At 46.3% G+C, this 14,666-nt stretch overlaps 1 protein-coding gene across 4 annotated transcripts in view; it reads left to right on the forward strand.

The window, feature by feature from the left end:
- The window catches only part of LOC309861324 (unconventional myosin-X), a 92,112-nt gene that overhangs the window by 25,877 nt on the left and 51,569 nt on the right, over positions 1-14,666 (forward strand). Inside the window, exon 1 of one of the 4 annotated variants that reach the window (XM_082724128.1) lies at positions 1,569-1,673. The exons of 2 other annotated variants lie outside the window; for them this stretch is intronic. The gene's annotated coding sequence lies outside the window, so the exon portion shown is untranslated. Of the gene's footprint in view, positions 1-1,568; positions 1,674-4,651; positions 4,760-14,666 lie in introns of those variants that run through there. One more of the 4 variants, XM_082724127.1, reaches the window with a different exon arrangement.

Genomic DNA, 14,666 nt, shown 5'->3' on the forward strand with positions numbered 1-14,666 from the left:
GCATGAGGTCACTCCGTCCTCACAGATTCCAAGCCTGGTTTAGGCTGGATCACAGGAGAAGCTTCCTAAGACTCTTGCCACCCCTTTTCCTTTTTGGGTTCAGTTTTAAATCACCTATCTTTGGCAGATTGTCATAATTGCTCCTGTGTGTGTGTGTGTTTGTTTTTTGGTTGGTTGGTTGGTTGGTTTGTTAAATTTTCTTTACTCCTTGACACTGTTATGGGATGACACTTATTTTAATTTTTAAAAATGGACTTTGTCTTTTATTTCTTTAGAAGTAATCTCTACATCCAATGTGGGGCTTGAATGCATGACCCCCGAGATCAAGAGTGGTATGCTCTCCCAGCTGAGCCAGCCAGGTGCCCCTCAAATTGACTTTATATTTTTAGAAAACTTTAAACTTACAGAGAATTTGAGCATTGAGCCTGGAGTTTCCATATCACTCTCGGTCCCACCTACACACACACACACACAGAGTTTTCCCTCACGTTAACCTTCTACATGACTTTGTCACATTTATTACAATTAATGAACCAGTATTCTAAGGTCCAAAATGAACATTAAAGCTAACTGTATTGTAAGGCTCTGAGTTTTGACATGCACAGGGTCAGGAAGAGTCAGAATTTCTGCCCAGTATTCCCAGTCTATTCCCAATGCCACAAACGTTTTCTCAGGTAATAGTTCCCAAGAATAGGATTGTTCCTGATTGGCCAAAAGACAAAGCGCTGAGAATTAGGTCTCTGTTGTGCAGGGTAAAATGCAAAGGATACTGTTCTCTGTGGAAGTAACCTGCAAAAACCACCCGAGAAAACCGGGGAGATGCTCTTTCTCCAGGGAACAGGAGGGAGGTAGGACATCTTAGAGCTCCCTCTCCATCATCAGCCCCTTTGACTCCTTTCGGCTGGTCTTACAGCCTTTGGAGATGGTTCCGTGTCCGCCACATACTTCCTGGAAAACGCGCCCTGGCATTGAGGAACCTTCCAGAATTCTTCCTGTCTTTCTGATTGCCCCACGTGTTACCTGCTCTCCTGTAACTAGAGCACCCATGGCTAACATCTTTGACTTTTGAGAGCATCCCCTACAGACGCCTCATAAAAAAGCAGACTTACCTCTTCAGGACATTTTAGTAAAGGAAGCATTAAAGCAACCATTCTTTGCCCTGAACAATCCCCTTACACCCCTCCAGGGTCACTCGAATCCTGTTTACCATGTTGTCATGGCAACCATTCATTGGCGCTATGCAAAGTCCGGGATAATAGGCACAAGTGAAGCTCTGCTCCCGTAAAGAGTGTTGTTCTCAGGGTCGACTTTCCAAGGTCACCACTAAATTGCTCGATTTTGTCTCGTGGCTTTTTCTTTTTCAGTAATAGGCCCTCTTTGAAAATTGGGGGGAGGGGGGCTTCAAGTGTCTTCACATGTCTGTTGGGGCAGGGGAGGTGGTCAGTTCGCGCCTGCAGTTAAAACCGTCTCCAGCAACTGCTACCCCGCCAGCCTCCCCCGGCTGGCCTTCCTTTCAGTAGAATCGGGAATGAATTAAGCAGGCAGAGCCCAAGGCGCGGCATAAAAGCCTGGGAACAGCGGCGAGCTGAAGAAAGCCCGTTTTTGTGTCCCGGACTGCTCAAGATGCAGCCATTTACAGTGGACAGACACTGAAGGGACACGAGAAACCCAAGGTAGGAGTCTTTCTCTTTTTTGAGCTGCTTAAGAGTTTCACGGGCCCGGGAACGATCACGGTGGGGTAAGATTCGGTGGGGAAGTATTTTAAGCCTAGGAGAAACCGGCTTTCCTATCTCTGTGAGCATCAGAAAGGTTTAATTTCTAAACAGGCAATAAGTGTTGATTTGGATTGTACTCAGGAGTTCGAGCTGCAAACACTTTGTCCGCACAAGGGACGTTATCTGAGCAGGCATCGATAACGGGGTATGTTCCTGGTAGTGAGTTTGCTTTCTATAGGAAAGCTCGTTTTTAATGAGGTTAGAAGGGGACGTCGCTGGCAGTGGTTTCTTTTGTTTGAATGGGTCATCGCGAGGCATTTCACTTTAAAAGTACACACTACAGACCTGTAGCTTTTCCTTGCCCTGTACTTCGGGTGAACGTTGTTAGGAACTTTGCCCGAGAAGAAGCCTTTCTTTTTCAATTGTATTGTAAACGGGTTTGTACACAAACGTGGGGATGGAGCGGGGTCTGGAGTCTCCTGGTCCTGTTGACTGTCTTATGCTGATTCGGCACAAGCACACTGGAGCCGGGATTTCACAGTCTGCCTAGAAACACCTGATGAGGCGCTGTTTATTGAGATTTTCTTAGTTGCCCCAAAGTGTCCCCAAAGAAAGAGCGTAAGGAAGAGTGACTGAAATGCTGATCTCTGCCTCCACCGGGCTCGAAAGCGTTCAGTTGATTTCCATTCATTTGCTAAAAGCGCCCTTTAAGGGAGCAAGTTTTAAATGTGAAGGTGGTCTTTCATATGAAATTGACTTACATTTAAAAGAAGCGAATAATAATGCGGCTGACGGCTACTTAGCCAAATCTGCTTTCAGGGAAATAACTTTTCCAGTGCCGGGTGAAAACCCTGTGTGTGAGGTTTCACCATCAGGTGTAACAATCTTATCAGCCATGAATCTGACATAAAATTAATGACCACTGTGAGGGAAAGTGGATTGTTAGGCACCAATGGGAAAAGTACCACCGACTTCTGCCTCTCTCACACTGAGTTTCCTTACCCACATCTCAGTACAGAGATCCCCAGGTTTAGAATCCCACTGCCTCGCAGGCTGGCTTGAGTGACAAAAAACACTCCCTTCCCTGTTAAAGGATACTTTTCGGGAAGACTCTGATTACAGAGATCTGTGGGTTCTGCCCTGCTGGCTCCCGACCTGGGAGGTACCAAACTGTGGGCATGGGGTAGCATTTTCCCTTGTGCCCACTGCCATAGACAGTCACTCAGCCTCCCAGCTGTGCATTTCAACTTTGGCTGTTCCTCCTGAACTTCTGGAAATAGCCACCCATCAGAAGAACAGCCCCAGTCTGACATTTGAGCCACTCCCAGTCTCAGACTGTTTCTGTGTTTTATGCAAACTGTGGGGTGATTGATTGATTGATTGGGGGGTGGCTAACTTAAATGGCCTTGCGTTGGCATTTTCACAGGCAGCCCCCTTAATGTGTGATTTCTGTGAGTGACTCTGTTCTAAAAAGCTACCACTGCCCACCCAGCAACTTTACAGAGAGCCGGTTCCCAAAGCAGTGATCCCCCTGGGTGACTCTGGAGCAAAGGGCCTGGGTTGTAGTGGTGCTCGGGCTCAGAGACTAAGTAAGCCTGCTGGGTCTCCTCACAGCCATGGAGGAGGCTCTCTGCCCCTCCTAGTGTCTTCAGCATTTTGCTGTGTTGATCTTTGACTCTGGGGTGTCCCCCTGGTCCTGCCTCAGGCTGGCTCTTTCCCTGATACACAGACATGCTACAACCCAGTAACAATAATAAAAGCACCACCACAGTTGGTAACTGGGTTTTGCCTCCACCCTTCTTCCATATATAAAGGCAGTACTTACTGATTATAAAATAATTGGAAAATGGGGAAAATACAAATTTAAACTCTTTACATTTTATTTAGAGGCTGCTCTTAATTTTATAACTTTTAGTAGCTTACTGTATCTTAACAACATTCCTGTGCTTTTTTGCACAGCTATACTTTCAAGTAGGTTCTATTACTATTCTATTACTGGACTATTCCCTTATTATAAACAATGATCCTGTATTATTCATGTGTATTTATACCTGAGCACACTCAAGATTGTCTTATAAAGGTAATTCATCACAACATGCACATTGGCCATCCCCACAGCCCTGCTGTTCATTAAGGCCAAGAGCGAACAGGAAGAATATTTTGCAACAGGTGTAAAAATGGATTTATAGCCTTAAAAAGGAGCTCTTGGAAATCAGGAAGAAAATAACAAATGTGTTGGCAGAAAAATGAATAAAACACACGAATGAGAAATTCACAAAAGGTGATATAGAAATGGGAAATAACCTGGACATCTTGGGGGGTATAATCAAAGAAATCTGACTTAAAAATAGATAGTTTTGCCTGGGTGAAGACTGAACGAGTTTCTTGGTTTTGTTTGCTTTTTAATACCCCTCCCAGGGCGGTCGTGGGAGAAACTCCTATTCAAGTACACGGGGTGTTGAAATTGAGGCAGCTTTTCTAAAGAACGGGCTCCTCCTGTTGTCTTGACTGAATGTTTTCTTGCCTCTCCCGGGACTATAGGCCGTCCGTTTTTCTCCGTGCTTGTCAGCGGTTCCTTCTCTCTGGGTTCTGTCTCCTCGCTCACACTTCTTTGGATTAAATATATGTAAATATTGTAATGTTTAATAGATATATCCATAAAAGGGAGTTGAGTTGGGAGTGACTAGGGCATGCTCCCGCCCGAGCAGTATTTTTACTGCTGAACATTTCCAAGGAGAGTCCATGCCCATTTTCTTCTTTCTCATGCTCCGCCGTCAAAGCTGCCCTTGCCTGCCTTCTGAGGAAAGCTACCAGGTAGTTCTCCCTGCCCCGCCCTCCTCATCCCCTACCCTCACCCCCGAAGGCCTGTGACCTCGCCAGCCACCCCGCCTTCCTGGCACCTGTCTGACTGGGCCTCCTCCCCTCCCCCGTGCTCTTGACCGGTTCCCCGAGCTGGAGGCACAGCCTTGGGTTCTGCCTTCCTCCTCACCTGGCCGCTCCGCTCCCGCAGAAATGCTCGCTGCTCCCCGCCGGCTCTCAGCGAGGTGAGTACCTCTGCACTGTACTTTCCCAGCCCCAAACCCTCCTCTTAAGCTTTGGCCTCCTTGGCTGATGTTGTAATGTTATAACCCACTTGTTATCTCCCCCTCCCCCCCGGGGTCTCTAAATTTCTCATTCTGGTCTGGTCTGCCTCCCCTGCATCGCCTTTCAAATTGGAACGTGCTCAGAATTTCACGTTACCTTCCACCTCCTTGTTTACGGGTTTTTCTTATTGATCGGGTTCTAGCAGATTATCGCGCTGTTGGCGCTGTTGGCATTTTGAACGGGGTGATCCTTTGCTGGGGGGCCTCGTAGGACTGCTACAACAGTAGCCTTCTCCCCTTTAGATGCCAGTAACAGCCCCATGGGTCTCTAGACATTTCCAAACCTCCCCCAGCAGGCAGTGTTGCCCTGCTTGGCCACCAGTGGGTTATGGTGTCAGTGCTGATCATCTCTTGGTTTTAATCCTATTTTTCCTTTGCTCTCAGTAAAAGTGGCATCTATGTACAGCTTAATTTTTATTATCCCAATTGCTCGGGCTTTGAACCTTGAGTTTTACTGTTGAATAGAGGGTGAAAAGAGAAAATGGCTTATCGTTTAACATTTTTCCAGATGTACTGAGTCACTTGTTAACCTGTTTTGTTTCCTAGTAAGTGAGACTAGAAAATTTGAAAGTGGGGGGGGGGTGCCCTTAATATCAGTGTGTCTTGCAGGATTACGTAATTGTTCTGTGCTACTACCCACTTTCTCAGATGAATGGGTGGCCTAGTTTCAGCCACTCTGAAAGGATAAAACAGCTCATTAAAGTGTGCCAGATGCTTCATTTGTCACTGTTTCACTTAAAAGGGAATACTGTTTAGCTTTGGAATTATGCTGGGTTACACTCAAAATTGGCCTTTATGAAACGCAAGACAAGTGTCCCTGTTAAAAATATTGCAGCGTCCCCCACCTTAACCCCCTCCACGGTTATAAGGCTATAATGAAACCTTTACCACCAAACGAATGTTTTAGAAACTGTTAAGTAAAGCTTTTTAAAAAGTCTCTTTAGATACACAAGAAAATGAAGTTTGGAGATGCGTCCTCAAGTTGGGTAATAGACTTCTGCTTTTCAGCCAGACAGAGTTTAAAGGATAAGGGTTTGGATATGAAATCTGTTTAACATACCTGGATACTGTTTCCACTGGGACAGTTTAATTAAGGTTATTGCAATACAGAAGTAGAGGACTGAAACAAATTTTGGAAGTCAAATTCCATGAGATCTTAAGGGCCGAGAGTAAAGCATCATTAGTATGTTCATTGCGACTTGAGAAATTGCAGAAAGAAAATTCTCCCGGCTTCTTTTCCTCTCCTTCGCTGTTTTTCAGGGTTCGTTTGCTTTAGTACTAACTCTGAAACAGTGGCCTATATATTTGATTCATTGATGTCATTACATCAATTCCAGTCAAGCTTGGACTGTTGACTTTTTATCGGACCCACTTGCAGCTCTTAGGGTTTTTTTCTCCCAGGTGCCATGTAAATTAGGGAACTGAGGTCCTTTGTGAAGCTGGGAGGCCAGTTTGGACCTTGTTGTGACGTCCTCTGGTTTGTATTTCTAGGATTCTAACACACCTGTCAGTCCTCCGAGCCGGGTATCAGAGGTGCAAAAAGGTACCAAAAAACCTGTAAAACACGATGTACCTGACCATCTCTTAAAGCAGTCATTGTCCATAGCCTGGTGGCATGGGCAGATGGGCCACTTCTCCTTGGGAGTGCCTGCTGTCTGAGGCTGAGCCGGGGCTGGTTTACACACACCTGGGGCTCTGCAGGGTCTGCAGAGTGAAAGCCTTTCCCTTCTCATGCTCGATTAGAAAAAATGAACCACCACACAATCGTCTCTTGTTCTCCATGACTCACCTTGCCCACTCCCAGCACATCCACGCTCCTTGTTACAACCTGTTGACGTAGCTCTGTGATTGAGAAGGTGGTTTTGAGCTATTGGAAGGGCCTTTTGCCACTGGCCTGGGTGCACGGGCTTTCGTTCTCTGTTCTGGTCACTTGGGGTGACCAGTTTCACACACAGATCGCCCTCTGCCTGGTGCTGGGAGGACTGTAAGCCACAAAGGGAGGCACTGCTGTGGGGGCATAAAAGGATAGACCCCCTTCCATTGCATATTAACTCTATTGAGGATTGGGCGCTAAAATCTAGGAAGCAGCGAAGATGTGAACAGATCATGTCTGAATCCTTTCTGTTTCTGTTCATGGTCCCCGACCAGCCTCAGAGGCCAAAATACTGATGGCGGCAAACGGGGAGACGGAGCCAGGAGCATTTGCGAAACGCTCTCTGCCATCTAGCATCGTCGTGGTTTTATAGTCTTACGATTTTCTTGCCTAAATCACAGAACTTTAAGTCAGCACCTACCCTTTCCAGCCTAGCGACTAGCACTGACCCAAACCGGGCCCATTTTTCTACATATTCTGGGGCTAACGCTGCAAAGCTGTCATAATTCTCAGGGAACAGGTTGATTTTTTTTTTTTTTTTTTTTTTTTTTTTGCTATTTGCTAGTGAGTAAGGCAGTCTGTCCTTTAGACAATAAGTGGGTGACAGGATGATAAAACGGGTTACTCCTTAAACATTATTGGATTACAATAATTAATGAAGATGCACCAAGAGGCTGTGTATCTCAGTGGACTGAGTGAGGTTTTACAGAAAATGCTGCACTCACTATCACCAGCCACATGTCCCTGGTTCTTTTAAGTCCTCATGGATGGAAGAAGGATAGAAGTCACCCCTCTTTTTTTTTTTTTTTTAAAGATTTTATTTATTTGACAGAGACAGCTTAAACTCACAAGCAGGGGGAGTAGCATGCAAAGGGAGAACTAAAGCAGGGAGCCCAACGCCGGACTCGATCCCAGGACCCTGGGATTGTGACCTGAGCCGAAGGCAGACGCTTAACCGACAGAGGCACCCAGGTGTCCCAGAAGTCACCCTTTTTTAGGGTGATTACAGGACTGACTGTGATCATGTCTACAGGACCTCCAGTTCAGACTGGCACATGGTGGCCGCTGATGATAATTATCCTGCTGGTCATTATGGAAGGAGGCGATGTGCATGTGTCTTGGAAGAGCCCAGCGATGGTGACTGGGTGGTGGTCTCAGCAAATCGAGGCATTCATTTCCTCTCACTGAAGCTGACACTGTACCCACAGATAGAATTTAAGGACCCGTGTTCATTTGTAGAATGGGGGTGCTGGTGACGGCCAAATGGGTCCTTGAAGGAAGCGGATGGTAATGAGGACAGGTGAGGAGAAAAAGAACACTTTGTTGTCATGCCTGTCTTCTGTTCACTGTGTCTTTCTCGAATTTCGGAACGTGTTTGCTCTGTCTCTATTCATATTCCTTTTATTTTTTTTTACCATTTTGCTTAGGTAGTGGAAGAGTCTTCAACTTAAAACTCTTTCGTACTGATTCTTAGGCACCAGGGTCATAGAGAAACGTGCTGGGCTGCACAGCACCCGTTGGGCTCTTTAACCATGTGGGGGGCAGTGTGGCAGCGGGGGCGGCATCCCATGTGAGGCCTGGCTCTGGCTGCTGCAGGGCCCGCCGGGATGGGAAGAACCTGGCCTTCCAGCATTGCCTGACCTCCCGTTTCCTAGCAACGCCCAAGCGCTCAGTGGAATATTTTGTGCTGTTCTTAATTTATACTTAGCAGATATTGGCTGTGTTTAAGGCTGGCTAATTTCCCATTATGACTTGCAGACAACCACTTTAATACATGAATAAGCAAGAGAAAGGACTCCTGGGAGGGAGGCTTTGGTCACCGGCACCCCCTTCTCACCAGGCCTTCATTTTCCTTCTAGAAAGTAGAATTTACCAAGGACTTGCAAAAACACATGACCATTTCCCCCACAGGGACAGGCTGCGCTGAAGAGTTTTCAAGTAAAATTCTTTTCTTTGACTTTTTTTTCTGATAACCCCGCCCATAGTCATGAATATTTATAAGTCTGCTACATCTGTTATCAGAGCCCCAGCTCCTTCCTTAGCTGTCTTCTCTAGGTGAATGCGGAGTGGCCCACTTTCTGTTCCTTCCCTACGGAAGCGAGGCAACAGGATGGGGTAATTCTCACGCCCCTTCCAGCCCTCGGGGATCTGATGAAATCCTTCTCCTTCTAATAACTGACATCTCTCCTTGGGGGCTCAGATTTTTCCCAGTTGCCATTTTTATTTTCATGCTTTTTAAAAGGACTGCTCAGACCCCTCAGTCCTCACTTGCCCCTGTAGCAGGTGTCTCGGAGCGCCCCTTCTCCGTCTCCTTCCTTAAATTTACAAATGGTGAATGATCTTTGTCTCTCAGTGGCTCAGAAGTCTTTTGACCCTGAAGTTCAACACCTGAAAGCAAGAGACTACCGGTCTGTTGTCTGTTCTCCTGATCATTATCTGTACACCAATTTCTGCGCCCATGGCGGTCTGTCTTAGTATCAATGGAGGTAACACTACACTGTAAAGAAAACTTGGGCCAAGCATTAGAAATGTCCGTCTGGCAGATTTTTCCAGGCTGTGGACATTGAAGCATGGAGGGCCATACTGGGCACATGTCCCATTCCCCCGCTCTTCTGTTTTCGGGCTCAGCATCCTTGCAGCGTTGTCATGACCTCGGTGACTATGTAAGTGAGTCGGTCCGGTCCACGGCTACATCAGTGGTTTCGTGCCTGGCAGGTGCCTCCTTGCCAGCATCTGCAAAGAGAGACAGCTGCCCTCCTAATGTGTATTTCTTAGCCTGATTTTTCAGAGCGAGTGTGAATAAAAGGGTATCTGACCTATTCAGTATGGTGGATGGAGCATTTGAAACAGAATGGTGATGAACAGTGAGATTGAGGTTTAGTTTAGCAAGATAAAGGGTTTAATTATATTCATTAGATAAAATGGCAACAGATTATCCCCAGGAGGGAGGCTGCTTTATGAGGATTTCCAGATGGGATTAATGCTGCAGATGGACATTCTGTCGTCTTTACTGGGGTCTGTGGATGATTTAGAACAAACCTATGGTCTCCCTCCTGCCCACCCACCCCACCCATTTCTCTGTTTTTCTGAGTCTCTTTCAACACACGTTAATTGACTCTCCAGATCCGATTTATAGATACAGATATATCTTGAACCCCCACCTTCTGATTTTAAATTCCTGTGACCTCTTTGGAATTTCCATGCGCCCTGCCAGCCCACCCTCTTGCCCTTCCCCTGTTAGCACTTTCTCTGAGCTTGTTTCTTTTCCTTGCCCAGGCCTCAGTCCCCTAGTTTCTCTTATCTTCCTGTGGATTCACCCTGAAATTTCACTTTTTGTGCCAGTTGGATCCATTGGTGGGCCTTAAATTTTTATTTTTTTATTTATTGAAACACAGCGTACATATATTTAGAAGTGGTCAGATCATAAGTGACACGCTTTGAAAGATCTCTGCGTGAGCCCAGACATAAAAACAGCGGCCTGTGGCAGGTAGGAGAGCGGTTTAGTTACGAACTTGGGGCTTCGGTGAGGACCCTAGGCTCTTGACCTTTGTCCAGATTGCCAGCCTTGTCCTAGATGATGCCCACATCATCCTCTCTGGTCCCACCATGGTGCTGGAGGATATCAAGAAATGTGGTCTGATTGGTTCGAGGACATGTTTGCGTCAGCCCCAGAGGAGGAGAGAGACCTCCCCGCCCTCAAAACCTTCCCACACTCCTGAACCTGATGTCAGCCTTCCCTCTCCGGCATGTGGCCTGGCCTTGTAATCCCCCTGAGGACCAGACGGACAACATCTGTCACTAGCGAACTCGCCTGCCCTCCTCCACAATGTCCCCTCCTCCCGCCTTCCCTCTACTGGGTTCTTGCTACGTGCTGAGTACAGTGTTCCCAGGAAAAACCCTGCCCCGGGCCTCTTGGCTATGTGGCTGCTTCAGATGAGGCCACCAACTCATGGTTCTCATTGTGGCCACGCGGCACTCAGTCCATGCGTTTGGTCTTTGATTCTGACTTCTTTGACCTAGATTTGAACATGACCACAGCCCCGTGATGTCCCTCTGGCTTTAGCATCGTATACTAGCTCATGTTGTTGGTGATGACCTCTGCTCTGCTGTGCCTTCTGGATATTTTCAGAGTTTCACAGTAGCAGTTTCAGCTATACAGCAACCTTGTGTTTGCACCAGGGATCTGGATGTTGCTGGAGCCTAAGCCCACTCCCCACGGGTGCCCCCTCCTTCCCAGGGGTAATCCTTCCCTTCCTCCACAGGACCTCTTCCATCTAACTGCAGGTGGTACAGGTGGGTCAAACACCCTTCCTACCCCTCAGTCTCCTTTTCGAAAAACCTTGACTCTTAAGTGGCGAGACACAGACTAACTCTGCCGACAATGACGTGTACAATTTATACATATAAGTATCATATTTAATAAACACTTGCTTGGAGGCCGGCCCCACAGTATTGGGTCTTCACATCAGTGTATCTGCAGTTCTCTTTATCCTTCCTCAAGGTTGCAAAATGGCTGCCATAGGGGCAACCATCACATCCTCATAGAATATCTTCATTCGGTTAACAGCTAGTTTTTGAGTATCTGTTGTCCCTTTGGGATGCATCTGTGAATCAAGCCAACGAAGATGTGGTCCTCTTAGAGTAAATACTAACCCGTGAAAGGAATCAGAGCAGGGCCAGAAGAGTAGCTCTCCTTTTATCAGGAAGGAAAAATCTTCCCAGAAGCCCCTCAGTAGGTTTGCCCCACTCCACAGGAAGCTTGGGAGAGTGAAAAACTCTCACTCTCCCATGATGATGTCACCATCCAAGGTGGATGGGTTTGCCCAGTTGGCTTGGAATGATCTCAGTCCTGAGACAGCTGCCCTGAGTCCAGTGGGAGTTCTCTTTGCAAGGGAGGGTTGATGAATCCCACCAGTGAATAAAACTTTACATGAGGAGTAGAGAAGATGAGGATTGAAAGATGGAAATAGAAAAATATTTATAACTTGTGTACAGTTCATAGAACTTTTTGGGGGTGTGATATCAGATTTTCTGAATGGACATTTAATATTTATAGCAGTTTTGAGGAAGGAATTAGATAAATACACTTACTTTAAAATTTTTTAAAGACTTTATTGAGGGGTGTCTGGGTGGCTCCGACGATCATCCGCCTTTGGCTCAGGTCATGATCCCGGGGTCCTGGGATGGAGCCCCATTCACAATCAGGCTTATTGGTCCACAGGAAGCCTTCTCCCCCCCCCTCCCCTTGCTTGTATTTTCTCTCTTGCTGTGTCTCTCTCTGTCAAATAAATAAATAAAATTGGGGGGGGGGGAGATTTTAACAAGGGAGAGAACATGAGCAGGGGGAGGGACAGAGGGAGAAGCAGACTCCCTGCTGAGTGGGGAGCCTCACGTGGGGGAAGGGCTCCATCCCAGAACCCAGGGATCATGACCTGAGCGGAAGGAAGCCCCTTAGCAGACTGAACCACCCAGGCGCACGTATTTGTTGAGCCTGATTGACGTTTAAACAATAAAAAGGGAATTATGCAAAATTAAAATTGTGTACACATGATTATCAGGAATTTCTTATAAGCATTACCCATTGGTATCTTGTAGAACAGCCCTTCTCACACTGTATGTGGCAAGAGAGCAGTCCTTTTTTATTGCCAGTTTGTCGTGGAGTGGGACGTTCAAGGATGTGTCCGTGTCTTATTGCTGTTGAAGGTCCTGAGGGCTTTGCTCCCACTTCTGGTGTCTGTCTCATTGTGGAGCGGCACCTGTCACCAGCCACACTTGGAGGGATGCTCTTCTGGGTCTTCCGTAAGGAAGAAGAGCGTGTTCGGAAGAGCGTGGAATCTACTTACAGGTCCTAGCGCTGAGCACCTAGGGCTTAGCAGCCACGTCACCGTGGGCAAGTCATTCGAGTTGTACTGACTCACTTCTTCCATGTCTATAAGGAAATCCTGTTCCTAACTTCTCCACTTGCCTTTATTTACAGGGTAGTGGGAGATTTGACCGAGGTAATAGAAGATCTTTTATGCAGAGTAGCCCATATTTAAATATTAGACACCATTATTTGCTATTTGGCATTTAAATCAAGGAGAAAAGCTTAGCTTTTCCCCCCAGCAGTGAGAATTAAGTAGCAACTGTATTTAAACAGCCCAGGGGTTCCCTTTTGCAGGAACATGCTGCTTTCTGTATTCCCCACATGAGGGGTGGAGGGCATCCCCAGGAAAGCCCTGGGTAGCTCGTCCCCCAGGAAGGGTCTGGCGTGCAGGCCTGAAGGCTGGGAACTTCCTGCGGGTTTGCTGGGAATTCAGGGCCCAGAGGGAGGCAGGGCTGGGGGCGTGTGTGTGTCTAGTATATGCAGGAAAGGAAGGAAGGAAACACAGGCATGTGCAGTACCCTGCACGCATGGCCGTGGAGGGGAACACAAATCAGCAGCAGGTGCACGGGCGGTTGTTAAAAGCAGGAAACCGGAAAGGAATAAGAATGGAAGAAAGACTCTGGAGGAAGGCAGGCTTTTGCATTCTTGTAATGCAAGGAAGCGTTCGACCAAACGTTAAATACGTGTGACTTTTGGGCCATTGGTGGGGTTTAGAAACAAGCATGTGACGTGAGCACAATGGTCACTGAGACTCAAATGGGTAAATGTCCCACGGACACAATTAAAGACAGAGTGCTTGTTCTGAACACCAGGGAGCTGGCCCTTAGCTGTAGCCTTTCCAGGCATTTACTTGCCAGGTTTGGGGAACAAATAGATGGAGGGGGGGTGGCCCCTTTCTGGCTGCTCCGGTCTAGCTTTATTACAGATCCCCCGCAGTAGTGCACTTTTTATTGTTTTTATAGATGCTAAAGACGATGGGTTCAGTGGCCTGTTAAAAATAAAGCCAACTGAATGTCCTAGGAGGCTTCTGGAGTGATGTTAGAAACTCCATATAAATGTATTAGGAAAAATAGAATACACATGTTTTGTTTGAGAATTGTGTTGATGTTTTGTACGTTATTTGGAGTTCATGGAAATTCTTCATGTCTAATTTCTTTAGCATCATTAGCCCCATGGAAACTCCTTGGGGTGTCTTTTACGTTCTTTCCATGTTTTTCATCTTTGAATAATGGATCATGTCTCCTGTGAAAAGTAATGTGTTTTGATTTGGTCTCTTAAGCTTCGTATTAAAAGAGTCTGACAGTTCATTTTATGTAAAGATATGCTCCAAGTATCAAGGCAGATAGAATTATAATGTTGACCTTGCTCTTTTCCTCCATGTCTTCCTAGAGTCAGGCTCAGTCTCATTTGTCAGAGCAATGTTGTCCAGTGGAAATAAAGTAGGAGACCTGTATATACGTCACTTAAAATTTTTCCCACTGCTATGTGGAAGCACAAAAAGAAATTAGTTTCTGTGAAGTTAGTTTTAATAATATACTTTAGCCCAGTGTATCCAAAATGTTATTTTGACATAACTAAATTTCAAAATTCTTTATGAGGCATTCTACATTTCTTCTTGTATTGATGTTTTTGAAATCTGTTACCTAATTCGCTGCAGACTGCAATTTAGTTTGCACTCTTTGATGGCACTATTTACCTGGCTTTTGTTCCCTCTGGGGTCCGTTGGCATACTTCTGCCAACTGGCAAAATAGTCAATATTTCAGGCTTCCCCATTGTCTTGTGAAAGAATTCACCAGACAATGTGTGGCTGTGTTCCAAGAAAACTGTATTAAACCAGGTGGTGAACCAGATGTGGCTTGCAGGCTGACGTCGGCCAGCCCCTGCCCTAGTGAAGTGTACTGTCTCCTTGAAGTTTAATCCTCAGAAGCTGACTTCTGATTCGGTGTGATGTCTGCTACCGATACAGCTATTGTGATGACTTTCATTCAAGAATATCCAGGGAAAATGTACCAGAAACAAAGTCCATGGTTAAAGAATGAAAACTTTGGGACCACAGGAACTCCCCATC

Source organism: Mustela nivalis, assembly GCF_964662115.1.
Source record: "Mustela nivalis genome assembly, chromosome: 3".
Classification (NCBI taxonomy): domain Eukaryota; kingdom Metazoa; phylum Chordata; class Mammalia; order Carnivora; family Mustelidae; genus Mustela; species Mustela nivalis.